Source organism: Lissotriton helveticus, chromosome 8 (assembly GCF_964261635.1).
Source record: "Lissotriton helveticus chromosome 8, aLisHel1.1, whole genome shotgun sequence".
Classification (NCBI taxonomy): Eukaryota; Metazoa; Chordata; class Amphibia; order Caudata; family Salamandridae; genus Lissotriton; species Lissotriton helveticus.
Window position 1 is genome coordinate 1,090,078,815 of NC_136069.1, and position 13,071 is coordinate 1,090,091,885.

Here is a 13,071-nt window from a genome sequence, read left to right on the forward strand (position 1 = left end):
ATGAGTGTTCGCGGCACACCAGATAGGAGAAAAGGTCTTTCACCACACGAAATCCTGATGGGGAGCTATGAGGTTACCAGCAGTGCCATTGACAGACTTGATAAACATCACAGATGATCTGTTCCTTGACTATTGCAAAGGACTGGCTGATGTGGTCCATTCCGTGTCTCACCAGGTGGAAGCTGCAACTGCCTCAACCTCGAGAGACCTCTGCCATGACCTGTGTCCGGGCGATTGGGTGCTTGTCCGTAAGCACTTGAGGAAAAGCTGCCTTGATGCCCGTTGGAGTGGTCCTTATCAGGTGATCTTGGTGAGGAATATGGCAGTGAAGTGTGAAAGGTTGCCGAACTGGATACACGCCTCCCACACTCGCAGAGTTCCAGAACCCCTGGAAGAAACAGCCCCTTTTGTAGAAGAAAATCCAACTGTGGCAATTAGGCCACTTGAGAGGGCAAGCCAAGCTGTGGGGTTGCTGACAAAGCTGGTCCGCCAGAACAAGCTGAGGAGGGTTACGCTACACAAGGCCCAAGTATCGACTCTGAGGGAGAAGGTAACGTTGCAAATGATATAGAGTCAGACTCAGCTGAAGTAACTAGTGTGCAAGTTGGTCGGGCAGAGGAGGAAAGCTGAAGCCATGGATGAATCGTGACCTGGGAGACGAGGAAAGCTGAATCAGAGACTAGCTCCTAAGAGAGCTCTTGCTCCTGTGTTAGAGACTTCATAATCCTAACTGGGTAAAGGAGAGCAAGCTCAGGAGGGTCTAAGGAAGTCAAGGAGAGTAAGAGTGCCTTGTCAAAAATACACTACCCAAGAGTGGACTTATATGGTAACAGATGCCAGGAGTACTGGGTACCGGAAGACTGAGGTCTTCGCGAGTGATCAGCAGAACGCCTAAGTTCAAAATCGAGGTGGGTCTGATAGTTGCTGGACTGGAGATAGTGGGACTGTTGACAATCACTTTTCCGAGACCTCCAGTCCTGAGCAAGGTGCGGATTTTGATCCTTCAGGAATTGTCTTTTCCGACTTTTGCTTATCAGCCACCAGCTCAGGAAATAGCAGCTGTTCGTCATGAAATACTGCAGCGAGTGCTAAGCAAGATTGGATCTGGGCTTATAAGAGATTGCGAATGAACTGTGAACTGTAAATAAATGTCTTGAAGAAGATAACCTAGGTCCGAGTGGAAAAGAATAAAATTTGGGCTTTTCCAGTAGAAGAAGAAAGAGGGCTAGGGAAGTCTTTTTGGACTGTGTAAATAAATCCAGAGGAACTGAGCTTTGAACGTATTCCCAGGAATTCTCAAAGAACTTTGGTAAAACTTTTGAACAGCAATTTGAGGTGGTAAGAAGAGACTTTTGTGTATCCTCTTATTGAACTGCCCCGAGAAGAGAAGATGGAGTCTGGGGGTTTGACCCGTAGGTCTAAGGGGTAATATGTACATGTACTGTAGGAGTGATAGTATCAATAGTAGTAGTTGTTGTTGTATCTATAATTCTTTCAACCGATGCAGAAGTTGGGGAAGTGGCGGTACAAGGGACATCCACACCTACTACTTCTAGCACAAAAGAGGGTATCGTAGGAGCTGAAAAGGCTATGGTAGATCAAACTAGTTGAATGTTGCATGTATGGTATCAATTGTAGTTTATTGCTTAGTATGTTTTATGACAAGGGTCACTATGAGAATTGTTTTTCTAACTATGATGTAGTGCTTACAGAAGTTCCAGCTTACAAGCATTTAAATAAGTATGATTACTATAAACAAGAAGATAGAAAAGGGAAGTCTGGCCTCTTTCTTTGTTCAAAAGGTGCAAGTAATCTATCGCACCTTTCCAACTATCATGCACCGCTTGGACTTAGGTGTCTGTCCAAAGGGCAACGATATGACCTTGGATATGCTGGCCCCCCTTTCTGAGGAGGGTTTTGATCTATTGAGCCTAAAAATCAAATCCGGCTCCCCTGCAGACCCTCTCATACCGGCCCAGTTTAAAAACATGCAGGCAATATGCCGCTCACCCTTGTTGGCCCTTATCAACTTGTCACTGGCCTCAGGGAGTGTACCCACCAAGTGGAAGCAAGCGGTAGTTACACCCATCCTAAAAAAGCCTACCCTAGATCCTATAAAACCCGAGAACTATCGACCCATCTCACTGCTTCCGTGGGCTGCTAAAGTCACCGAAGCCCACGTGAATAGGATCCTGGCCGACCATCTTGCCAAAGCTAACATCTTGGATCCTACGCAAAATGGATTTCGAGCAGGTCACAGCACGGAGACTGCCTTGTTATACATGGTCGAACATCTGCGCTCCGTGCTGGACACCGGACGAACAGCAGCACTCTTGTTGCTAGACCTGAGTGCCGCCTTCGATACGGTGTCCCACGAGATCCTGTTGCGGCGGTTAGAGGAAGCTGGGGTTAGGGGTTTGGCTTTGGGGTGGTTCCGCTCCTTCCTTTTCAACAGATCTTTTCAGGTTGCGATACCACTCGCCAAATCCACCTCTTACCCGCTCACCATGGGGGTTCCACAGGGATCATCTTTGAGCCCCACCTTATTTAATCTATATGTGAGTCCGCTGGCTGCGGTAGTCAAACGCTGGGACCTGACAATGGTGTCCTATGCGGATGACACGCAGCTGGCGGTCACACTAAGTGGGGACTCAGCTGTGGACGCCCTCAACTTTTGTGAGGGGTTACGTGCGGTGGCCAATTGGATGAATCAAAACTGTCTCCAATTGAACACAAAGAAGACAGAGGTGATGGTGGTTGGGAAGCAACCTGGATGGTGGAATGACAACTGGTGGCCCCCCGAGCTAGGAATCATCCCTTCTCCCGCTATGGAGATAAAAAATCTCGGGGTCTGGCTGGACCCCACTCTTAGTTTTATCTGCCAGACTAAGAGGGTGGCGGCCTCCTGTTTTGGAATTATCAGGGGTATCAGGCCGGTGCTTAAATTCTTCGATGCCCCTACCAGACAGCTTGTGGTCCAGGCCTCTGTACTATCCAGGATAGATTATGCCAGTGCCCTGCTAGCAGGTACGAATAAGGCAGAACTTATGCGGCTGCAACGAGTGCAGAATGCTGCCGCAAGAGCGGTATTAGGGCTGCCTAGACGTTCTTCAGCGTCTAAAGCATTACAAACGCTCCATTGGTTACCTGTTGCTCGGCGGATCGAGTTTAAGGTGCTCTGCCTGGCTTTCAAAATTTTGAAAGGCACGGCCCCACCTATTCTGATGAACTTACTGACCCCATATGTTCCCTCTCGATCATTGAGATCGATGGGCCAGAATTTGTCAGCTGTTCCACGCTTTCGATTGAGCAGGACTGGAGGCCGCTCCTTTCGAGTAGTAGCCGCCAAATTATGGAATGCCCTTCCAAGTGAAGTTCGAGCTCTGGAAGATTTATTCCAGTTCAGACGTGCCATCAAAACCTTTCTTTTCAATAAAAATCCCTGATTCTGTTGCATTTTGTGATGTTGTGTTTTCTTTCTTGGCGCCAGGACGCCCCTTTGCTGGGGCAGCTGTGCGCGGTACAAAAACCATTAACATAACATAACATAACAAGTATTTCATACCCACTGTAACCCTAGATACAGCTTATGCACACTGACATAACTTAACATGTTCACTAACAGATGTAGAAAATAAGTTTATAGACCAAGTAGAAGATAGGCATAGACAACTAATAGGGAATAGTTACAACCTCTATTATCCTCCAGCCAGGTTGTTAAAATGCAAAGGGGCAAATGATGGAAGATGTTTTCGTTGTGGAACAGAGAACGCAGACATTTTGCACATTTTTTTTTTCATGTAGGCACCTAAGCAACTTTATGGAACACCTAGAGAAATTCTTAATGGAAATCATGGGGGGTCCGGTAAGATTGTCTGCTATTCATGTGTTGTTGGGTGTGGCTGAGAGTGACAGGTGTGATCAGCTTGTTTAAAAAATCCGATGTTTGATCTTCTTAGCTACAGCCATAGCCAGGTTATGTATTGCTTCAAAGTGGCTTCAGAAAGTTGCTCCGAATTATCGAGGGCCAGATTTTTTACCATCTTCAATTTAGAGCATAGTCTATACACTCTAAAAGGCTCTCGAAAAAGGAAATTGGGCATGGAGATATGGGGGCCGGTGTTGGCATATATGGAAGAATTGTGTTTAATATTGGGGTGAAAACTCAAATTAGCTAGCCTTTTCGCTTTAATGAACTGTCATGGATTTTAGATCGGTAATGATGAAGAATGTACTGTATTTGATGAATCAGCTAACCACTGTCTAACCTTTTTGCTTGTTTTTAGGACCGTTATGGATTTTAGATAGATCGGAAATGATGAAGTTCATACTGTACTTGATTAATCAGCTAACCGCCGTCTAAACTTTTTGCTTGTTTTTAGGACTGTCTTTTTGTTAAAAGCCATTGATTATGTATGTGTAATGTAATGTAACTATCATGGTTTGAAAATAAATTAAATTAAAACAAATTGTTGAAATGTGCACCAAGATAAAGATTGCACGAAGAAATAATGTGAAATGTTTAACGTGTATTAATTGTAGATGCTGCAGTGTAAAGCATTATTAACTCGAGTGTATAATTTGATGTGTAAAGGCCTAAATGAAATATTCATGTTGGAATATGAAGGGCCTATTCGCTCATTCTTACATTGGCCAAACTGTGTAGGCCTAAAAATTTATTTTTCCCTGGTGTGCTCTCACATTTAGAGGTAGTCAGCTAATTTCATGTGTATGCAAGGATGTTCTGTTCTCACATTTCAGTTGCAGGTGGAAAAATATGCCTTTGTTAGTTAGAACTAACGCCTTTTGTTTTAGAAGTTAGGCATGGAGGAGATGTGCAACAATGTAAGGAATGAAGCAATAATTGGGAGCCGGTGTTCATTGTCACTGAGGAGGCCTGGGAATCAAGGTCAACAGAATCCACATGGAGAAGACGTGGAAAACTACTTAGAAGAGGTGTCCGTTAGTGAGGTGATCTGTGGGCGTGTTCTACATTTTCGTATTTTGTATTAGGGAAAGCACCAGAGGGAGGAGAGTCAGAAGGAGTGGAGGAGAGTCACAAGGAGCGTTAAGAGCATTAGAGAGGCAGTGGGAGAAAGGGAAAGGTTAAGAGAGATAGAGGGAGACAGATTGAGTTAGGAGTTAGGAGATCACCCAAAGGAGCATCTTAGGATCAGCTCTGTAGCTCTGGCTACTGATTTACTCTGTGATGTACTTCTTAGGAAGTCTTCACAAGCTAACACCTTTTAATGACTTTGCCTGGGAAATGCTAAGTAAGGATGTCACCTTAGAGATAGAAAAGGGATAGTCTAATAATTTTTCTCCGTTTTAGTGGCAGATGAAGTCTGATTTAAATGTTGTAGCAGTCTTTGCTTGTGTTTTTTTTTTTTGGACTTGTTTATTCTCTTCATGATTCACTGGAGCAGATTAATCAGGAGATTCGGCTTTGTATTCGTTCCCATTTATTTCTACAACCTCGTGTTGAGGTGCTTGGATATTCAGTTGTTTTTGGCTCTGTAATAAACCCCCTAAACTGAAGCTGGAGTCTGTGGTCCTTAAGTCCTGATTGGTTTGGAAAGTTAAATTGTGATAAATTTTTTCTCCCCTTTATACTTCTCAGCAGGTAAAAAGAGACATCGACCTGAAGTTCCATGTTACATTTTTGTAGTGGAACTCAGCCCCACCAGCAACAAACGCACTATCCCGCTGTCCAACATAGGTCACCAACTAATGGTTGTAGCCCTAAAAAGTGATCCTGTGACAGGTTTTTCTATCATCCTTTGTATAGGGTTTCCTTCTGGAGAGGCTTGGAAGTCCTTAAAGTTAAAGGTTGTGGTGTTCCATTCATCAATGGTCTGGATCGCCCCCTGCCGCCACTCAACTCCACCTTGACCGCCGTCTCGCTGCTGACAGGTATCGCCCCGCTCTTCGGGATCCGGGTGATGCTCAAATGGTCGACCTCCAGACCTCCCCAAGCTTGGTTCCGATTTGTACCCAAAGCTTAGAGGTGGTCTGGCGAGGGAAAAATGTATAAGGCCGGGATGGTGCGGCCCAAGGGGTATCAACCTGAAAAAACAAAGGAAGAACATGTTACCACCACTCTATGGCACCTCACTACACATACGTCTCATTGAGGTCGTAGGCGTACCTTGTTAGGATTACCGGTGTGGAACAACCAATGCGGTCACCTGACGCTCTTCTCGTGGGTAACTCCCTGAGATATACCTACAATGCTACAAGCACAGGTTATTCCCTTCCTGCTCTCCACTATAAGTCACTATCCTATCCGCCTCCCTTTTGTGTACGTACCAGAGCCTCATCCCCGATGGCACTAAAGAGCATGACAGGCCTCGCCCTTCACCGGTATTACCAGCGATGATACCAATGGTTGATCTATTCCCTACTTCTGTTCCGTCACAGAAGCAAAAGCGGTAATTCACAGTTTGCACCAGAGCCCAAATCAAATGGTGAAATAGAAAAAACAATAAACAAAGGAAGGAACGATAAACAAGGAGGGTCTAATGGCCAGATAGCCGCAAATCCTACCGCCAACCTCCAATGGAGTCTACAGAATCACTGGGCTCCCACGTTGACAGTAGCCGGCTTCTCTTCCATCCCTCGGAGCGTTATAAGCAAAAGAATTCCCTTTCCAAGCCTGAAAAGGGAAAGCAAGTTCCAGCGTCCATGTCTTCGCATTTCAACCAGCGAAGCACCACAGCGCCGCAGAGTGTGTCAGCCGACACACCCCCTCCGTCCTGGGAACACTGAACCAAAGATGTTTGTGTCTTCACGCAGCTCCTTCTGTGCGAAGCACCACAACCACTCCAACAATAAGACCACGTCACAGACGCTTCCCTTCCAGAATTACTAATCACCACTGGGTCTGGGCTCCCAAGCAGTAAGGCCAAACCCTGCCTTAAATGTATCACAAAAAAAGATGCCAATACTGCTACTTTCAGTTCTCGGATTGTTATTTTCTTACTCACATACGAATGAAACACTATGTGAGAGGAGTTTGATTATCAGAATCAATCTTATTAGATTTGCATTTTATTTCAACTTTTCATTTTTCATTTAGTTTTTAAGCATTTGAATATTTAAACAAAACATTTCAAAGCACATCACAAAAACAAACATTTGCTGGATAATATTTAAATTCTTTTTTCAAATCTCATTCATACACACTCTCACTAAAGATCTTTTTCATACAAACTCAATATACATTCATCCACCTAGCAATCTAAAGAACAAACAGCTCTATTTTATATACAATTTTTAAAGAGAAACCATAGAGTCCCATTTAGAGACATAAATCACTGTGATCATAAAATGTCGTTTGGTTTTCCTATGGTTTCAATGTAGCGACGTTACATGGGAGGGTCTACGCGTTCTTTAGAATGAGTTATTTATATAACAGAAGCTGGTGTGGGTTCAACAACCACCTCTCTACATCTTACCTCTCTGAGTGTCAGACAGATTGTGATTCCTTAATTCGCCAACGACCGCAAAGCGGGACCACCTACATGACAAATACACATACGATGTTTGTATCATCCAACTACACGTATTGAAAATCAGACAGACTCTAGGCTTGTACTCACTTAATTATGATGTTTTTGCGTTTCTTTCTGTGAAAAAACAATGAATGACAATGTTTAAGGGGGGGCGATCTCAGTCGCTTGATTGGTTGTCCTGCACAAGGGCTGGGTGTCTTATCGGAATGAAGTCAATTAGTGTCCTATGATGTGCAAGGAGGAATCAGGGATTTGTTTTCCACACAAGGCTCACGATGCGCCTGGGGAAAAAAAGAGAAGGGAGCGTACAATTACTGCCCGTTCTGATTTATCGCGACCTCAGTGGCCAGTCTTGGCTCAGTACTCCTCCCAGATGGTGCATACCTTTCGTTCGTGGCGTTTGCCAGCTTGGTCCCGGTCTAGTTTCACAATCTCGGGTGTACAGCTGGATTCCCCTGATATTTCCTATTCGGAAATATCACATGAATTTCGAATGTAGCGCGGGTGCCATCTTTGTGTGGTCATGCTCGCTCTATTCTCTATGGAGATATATTTCACTAGCATGATTATTCAGTGGTGTTTGCCTTATAAAATTCGTTATTCTTGGTTTGTGGTTGATTGGGATTAAGGATGCAAAAATTGGACGATTTCATTGGAAAATGGCGGGGTACCATTTAGGTTCCCTTTTGGGTTGAGGCCATCTTGGGTAGGGAAACCATCCACTAAATAGTATTGTATGGGTCAGGTGAAAGAGCCTAATCAACACGCATTCTTGCTCTGGTTATAATTTGTACATCTCGGAAAGTTCATTCAATCCGTTTGAAGCTGTGTTGAATCTTACGATCATCATTGCTTCTTTTTTAGAAAGTTTTGCGTCCAAGTCCCCTCCTCTTGGATCTTGTTCAACTTTAGTAATCACTGTCCATCGTAGTTCATTGTCTCCGTGATTCTTCATTTGCCAGTGGTTGACCAATGGGGCATTCTTAACTTTGTGTTTTATCCGTGATTTATGTTGTTGGATTCTTGAGCGAATCTCTTGGTTGGTTTTGCCAATGTATAAAAGATTACATGGACACCTAATTCCATAAATCACGTACCGTGATTTACAATTTGTGAACAAGTCGTGTTTCCATGTTATTTCGTTGTATTTAAAAAATTGCTCCTTCTTCTGTGGAATCACAGCAGTTACATCCACCGCATTTGTGGTGCCCCACAACCGGAGGTGATCCAATCATACTTCTCAGGTTGGGTTGTGGTTTTAATGGTAGTGCAGCTCTTACCAATCTATTGGCTAGACTTGATTCTTTTCTAAAAGCGAATAGGGGAGGTTTATTCAATTCTTCGCATAGATTTTTTACCAAGTGCCAATTGCTATTCACCACCTTTTTCAACATGTTTGAATTGGGGCAATATGTAGTAACTAGTACTATTCGGTCCAATTTCTTTTTGGCCTTTTTCTCCAACAGATACTCTCGTGGTGTCCACCACGCTCGTTTTTTGGAACGTCAAAGTAATTTTTTCGGATACCCACGTTCAATTAGGTTGGTGGTCAATTTATCCGCATGTTTTACATATTCTTGTTTGTCTTGGCAATTTCTCCGGATCCTTAAATATTGCCCACATGGCAGGTTTTCCTTCAGGCTTCGGGGATGGTTGCTAGTGAAGTGTAATGATCTGTTGCGATCAGTTTCCTTTCTGTATAGAGTAGTCATCAAACCTCCTTCATCCGAAGGGTATATCTCCACATCTAGGAAAGGGATTTTATTTTTTGAGTACATTAGGCTCAATTTGATTTCTTGTGTTCTGCTGTTGAGCCAATTGTTAAAATGCTTCAGTTCTTCTTCAGAGCCTGACCACACGAAGAAAACGTCGTCAATATAACAAATCCAATTACTAATTGTAGGTCCAAAGGGGTTGTCCTGGTAAATGAATTTTTCTTCATAGCTTGACATGTAGAGGACAGCCAGTTCTGGGGCGAACGGGCATCCCATCGCCAACCCGCCTATTTGAAAATAGAAATCTCCGTAGAAATAGAAGTAGTTGTGGGGCACCACAAATGCGGCGGATGTAACTGCTGTGATTCCATGAAAGAAGGAGCAATTTTTAAATACAACGAAATAACATGGAAACACGACTTGTTCACAAATTGTAAATCACGGTACGTGATTTATGGAATTAGGTGTCCATGTAATCTTCTATACATTGGCAAAACCAACCAAGAGATTCGCTCAAGAATCCAACAACATAAATCACGGATAAAATGCAAAGTGCAGAATGCCCCATTGGTCAACCACTGGCAAATGAAGAATCACGGAGACAATGAACTACGATGGACAGTGATTACTAAAGTTGAACAAGATCCAAGAGGAGGAGACTTGGACGCAAAACTTTCTAAAAAAGAAGCAATGATGATCGTAAGATTCAACACAGCTACAAACGGATTGAATGAACTTTCCGAGATGTACAAATTATAACCAGAGCAAGAATGCGTGTTGATTAGGCTCTTTCACCTGACCCATACAATACTATTTAGTGGATGGTTTCCCTACCCAAGATGGCCTCCACCCAAAAGGGAACCTAAATGGTACCACGCCATTTTCCAATGAAATCGTCCAATTTTTGCATCCTTAATCCCAATCAACCACAAACCAAGAATAACGAATTTTATAAGGCAAACACCACTGAATAATCATGCTATTGAAATATATCTCTATAGAGAATAGAGCGAGCATTACCACACTAAGATGGCGCCCGCGCTACATTCGAAAGTCATGTGATATTTCCGAACAGGAAATATCAGGGGAATCCAGCTGTACACCCGAGATTGTGAAACCAGACCGGGACCAAGCTGGCAAACGCCACGAACTAAAGGTATGCACCATCTAGGAGGAGTACTGAGCCAAGACTGGCCACTGAGGTCGCGATAAATCAGAACGGGCAATAATTGTACGCTCCCTTCTCTTTTTTTCCCCAGGCGCATCGTGAGCCTTGTGTGGAAAACAAATCCCCGATTCCTCCTTGCACATCATAGGACACTAATTGACTTCATTCCGGTAAGACACCCAGCCCTTGCGCAGGACAACCAATCAAGCGACTGAGATCGCCCCCCGTAAACATTGTCATTCATTGTTTTTTCACAGAAAGAAATGCAAAAACATCATAATTAAGTGAGTACAAGCCTAGAGTCTGTCTGACTTTGAATACGTGTAGTTGGATGATACAAACATCGTATGTGTATTTGTCATGTAGGTGGTCCCGCTTTGCGGTCATTGGTGAATTAAGGAATCACAATCTGTCTGACACTCAGAGAGGTAAGATGTAGAGAGGTGGTTGTTGAACCCACACCAGCTTCTGGTATATAAATAACTCATTCTAACAGAGGTCCCCTTGTTTTTCATTCACAGTCTATGGTCCTGACTAGAACTCTATATTAAAATGAGTTTGAAACGCGTAGACCCTCCCATGTAACGTCGCTACATTGAAACCATAGGAAAACTAAACGACATTTTATGATCACAGTGATTTATGTCTCTAAATGTGACTCTATGGTTTCTCTTTAAAAATTGTATATAAATTGTATAAAATAGAGCTGTTTGTTCTTTAGATTGCTAGGTGTATGAATGTATATTGAGTGTGTATGAAAAAGATCTTTAGTGAGAGTGTGTATGAATGAGATATAAAAAGAGAATTTAATATTATCCAGCAAATGTTTGTTTTTGTGATGTGTTTTGAAATGTTTTGTTTAAATATTCAAATGCTTAAAAACTAAATGAAAAATGAAAAGTTGAAATAAAATGCAAATCTAATAAGATTGATTCTTATAATCAAACTCCTCTCACATAGTGTTTCATTCGTATGTGAGTAAGAAAATAACAATCCGAAAACTGAAAGTAGCAGTATTGGCATCTTTTTTTGTGATACATTTAAGGCAGGGTTTGGCCTTACTGCTTGGGAGCCCAGACCCAGTGGTGAATAGTAATTGTGATAGCAGGCAAACGCCTATGTGGTAGCCCCTCTTCGTAGAATTGTGGGTACTTGTTATTTGTTGAATTACAATTCTCATTTGAGTATTAGGAATTCGGTCCTGCGACGGTTTTTGAATTGGTTGTGGGTGAATTTGAGTGAGTGTGTTAAGAGTGCAAGAAAAATATGTCAGAAAACGAGGCTTTTGCCTATAGTGAGGATCACATAAAGAAGTTGCATCGGCTTCTCTAAGCGTGTCAGCACAAAATCAAAACGAGACAGAAAAACTTCTCAGACTAAAGAAAAAACAGATTCGAACAGACCTACATGGTCATTTTTTACTCCAACATTTGAGAGCTGGGACTATTCCATGAGGCTTAGAGATAAAAAATATACCTGTAATTTTCACAGAGGACCCCATTTATAAAAAGGGCTATAGTTTCATAGAAACAAAGTGTAGTCGGGACTTAATAGTCTTGACAATTGAGACAGCCCAAAGACTATCAAAAGTCCAACTGGAGAAAATAGAAAATTTACAATCATGTATTGCTACGAATCAATTGATTACCGACGCCAAAGGATTATTGGAAAAAGTGGAAAAGGAAATCAGTGAATTCAAGGACTATACTATTAACCAAAAAACCAACCAATTTGACAAAGATCAAAAAAAATGTAATCTAGAAAAGGTAAACCCGTTCCTTCAACAAGATTTCTACTCACGACCTGATTCTCGAAGATACCTACAGGAGTATCAAGGAAGATCATTGCAAAAATACATCACCTTTTCCGACACCTCATCCTCAGGCAGTAGCAGTGAAGGAGAGAATACAGACCCTAGAAGAACTACCAACAGAAGAGGCTCTTTTCAACAAAACCAACAGGGCCCCACTTTTTTAGGGAGAGGTCAGACAAAACCCAGAGGAAACCAAGATACACTCAACCATGTGAAATGTCGACCAGACGCCAGAATTACAAGAACTGACGCCTTCATTAATTTTCAATATTTCCGAAAAATCCTGACAAAGGACAAGGAAAGTATACTTCAAAAAGGACTAACATTTGTGCCCACAAAAAAAAGATTTTGTCAAACTTAAGACCGAAACTATAGAGTTCTTCCGCAAAATCAGGTTGAAAACATTTTTTTCAGAAAATCCTATGGATTCTAATATGGAAACCACGGGACTCCATAATAAATCCACATTCTGTTCTCCCAACCATAAAATACCAAAGGAATTAGTAACATTTGAGAGAACTATTCTTTCAGCAATCACTGATATGGAAAAGAAGACCAAGTGGGTCAAACACAACATCACAAAATCTAAATCATTGGCATTGACGCAATTATCAAAAGATACATCTGTAATTATAAAACAAGCAGATAAAGGTGGGTCAATTGTGATATGGGACCGTTCACTATATACTAACGAGGTCAAGAAACAACTGAATGACACCAATTGCTACCGCAAGCTTAATAAAGATCCTACAATGGAACTAAAACATCAACTACATGCCATTATTGATGAAGCATTCCAACAGGGCTTCCTTGGAAAAAAAGAATTTGAATATTTTAAAATAAAACATCCCAGAACGCTTT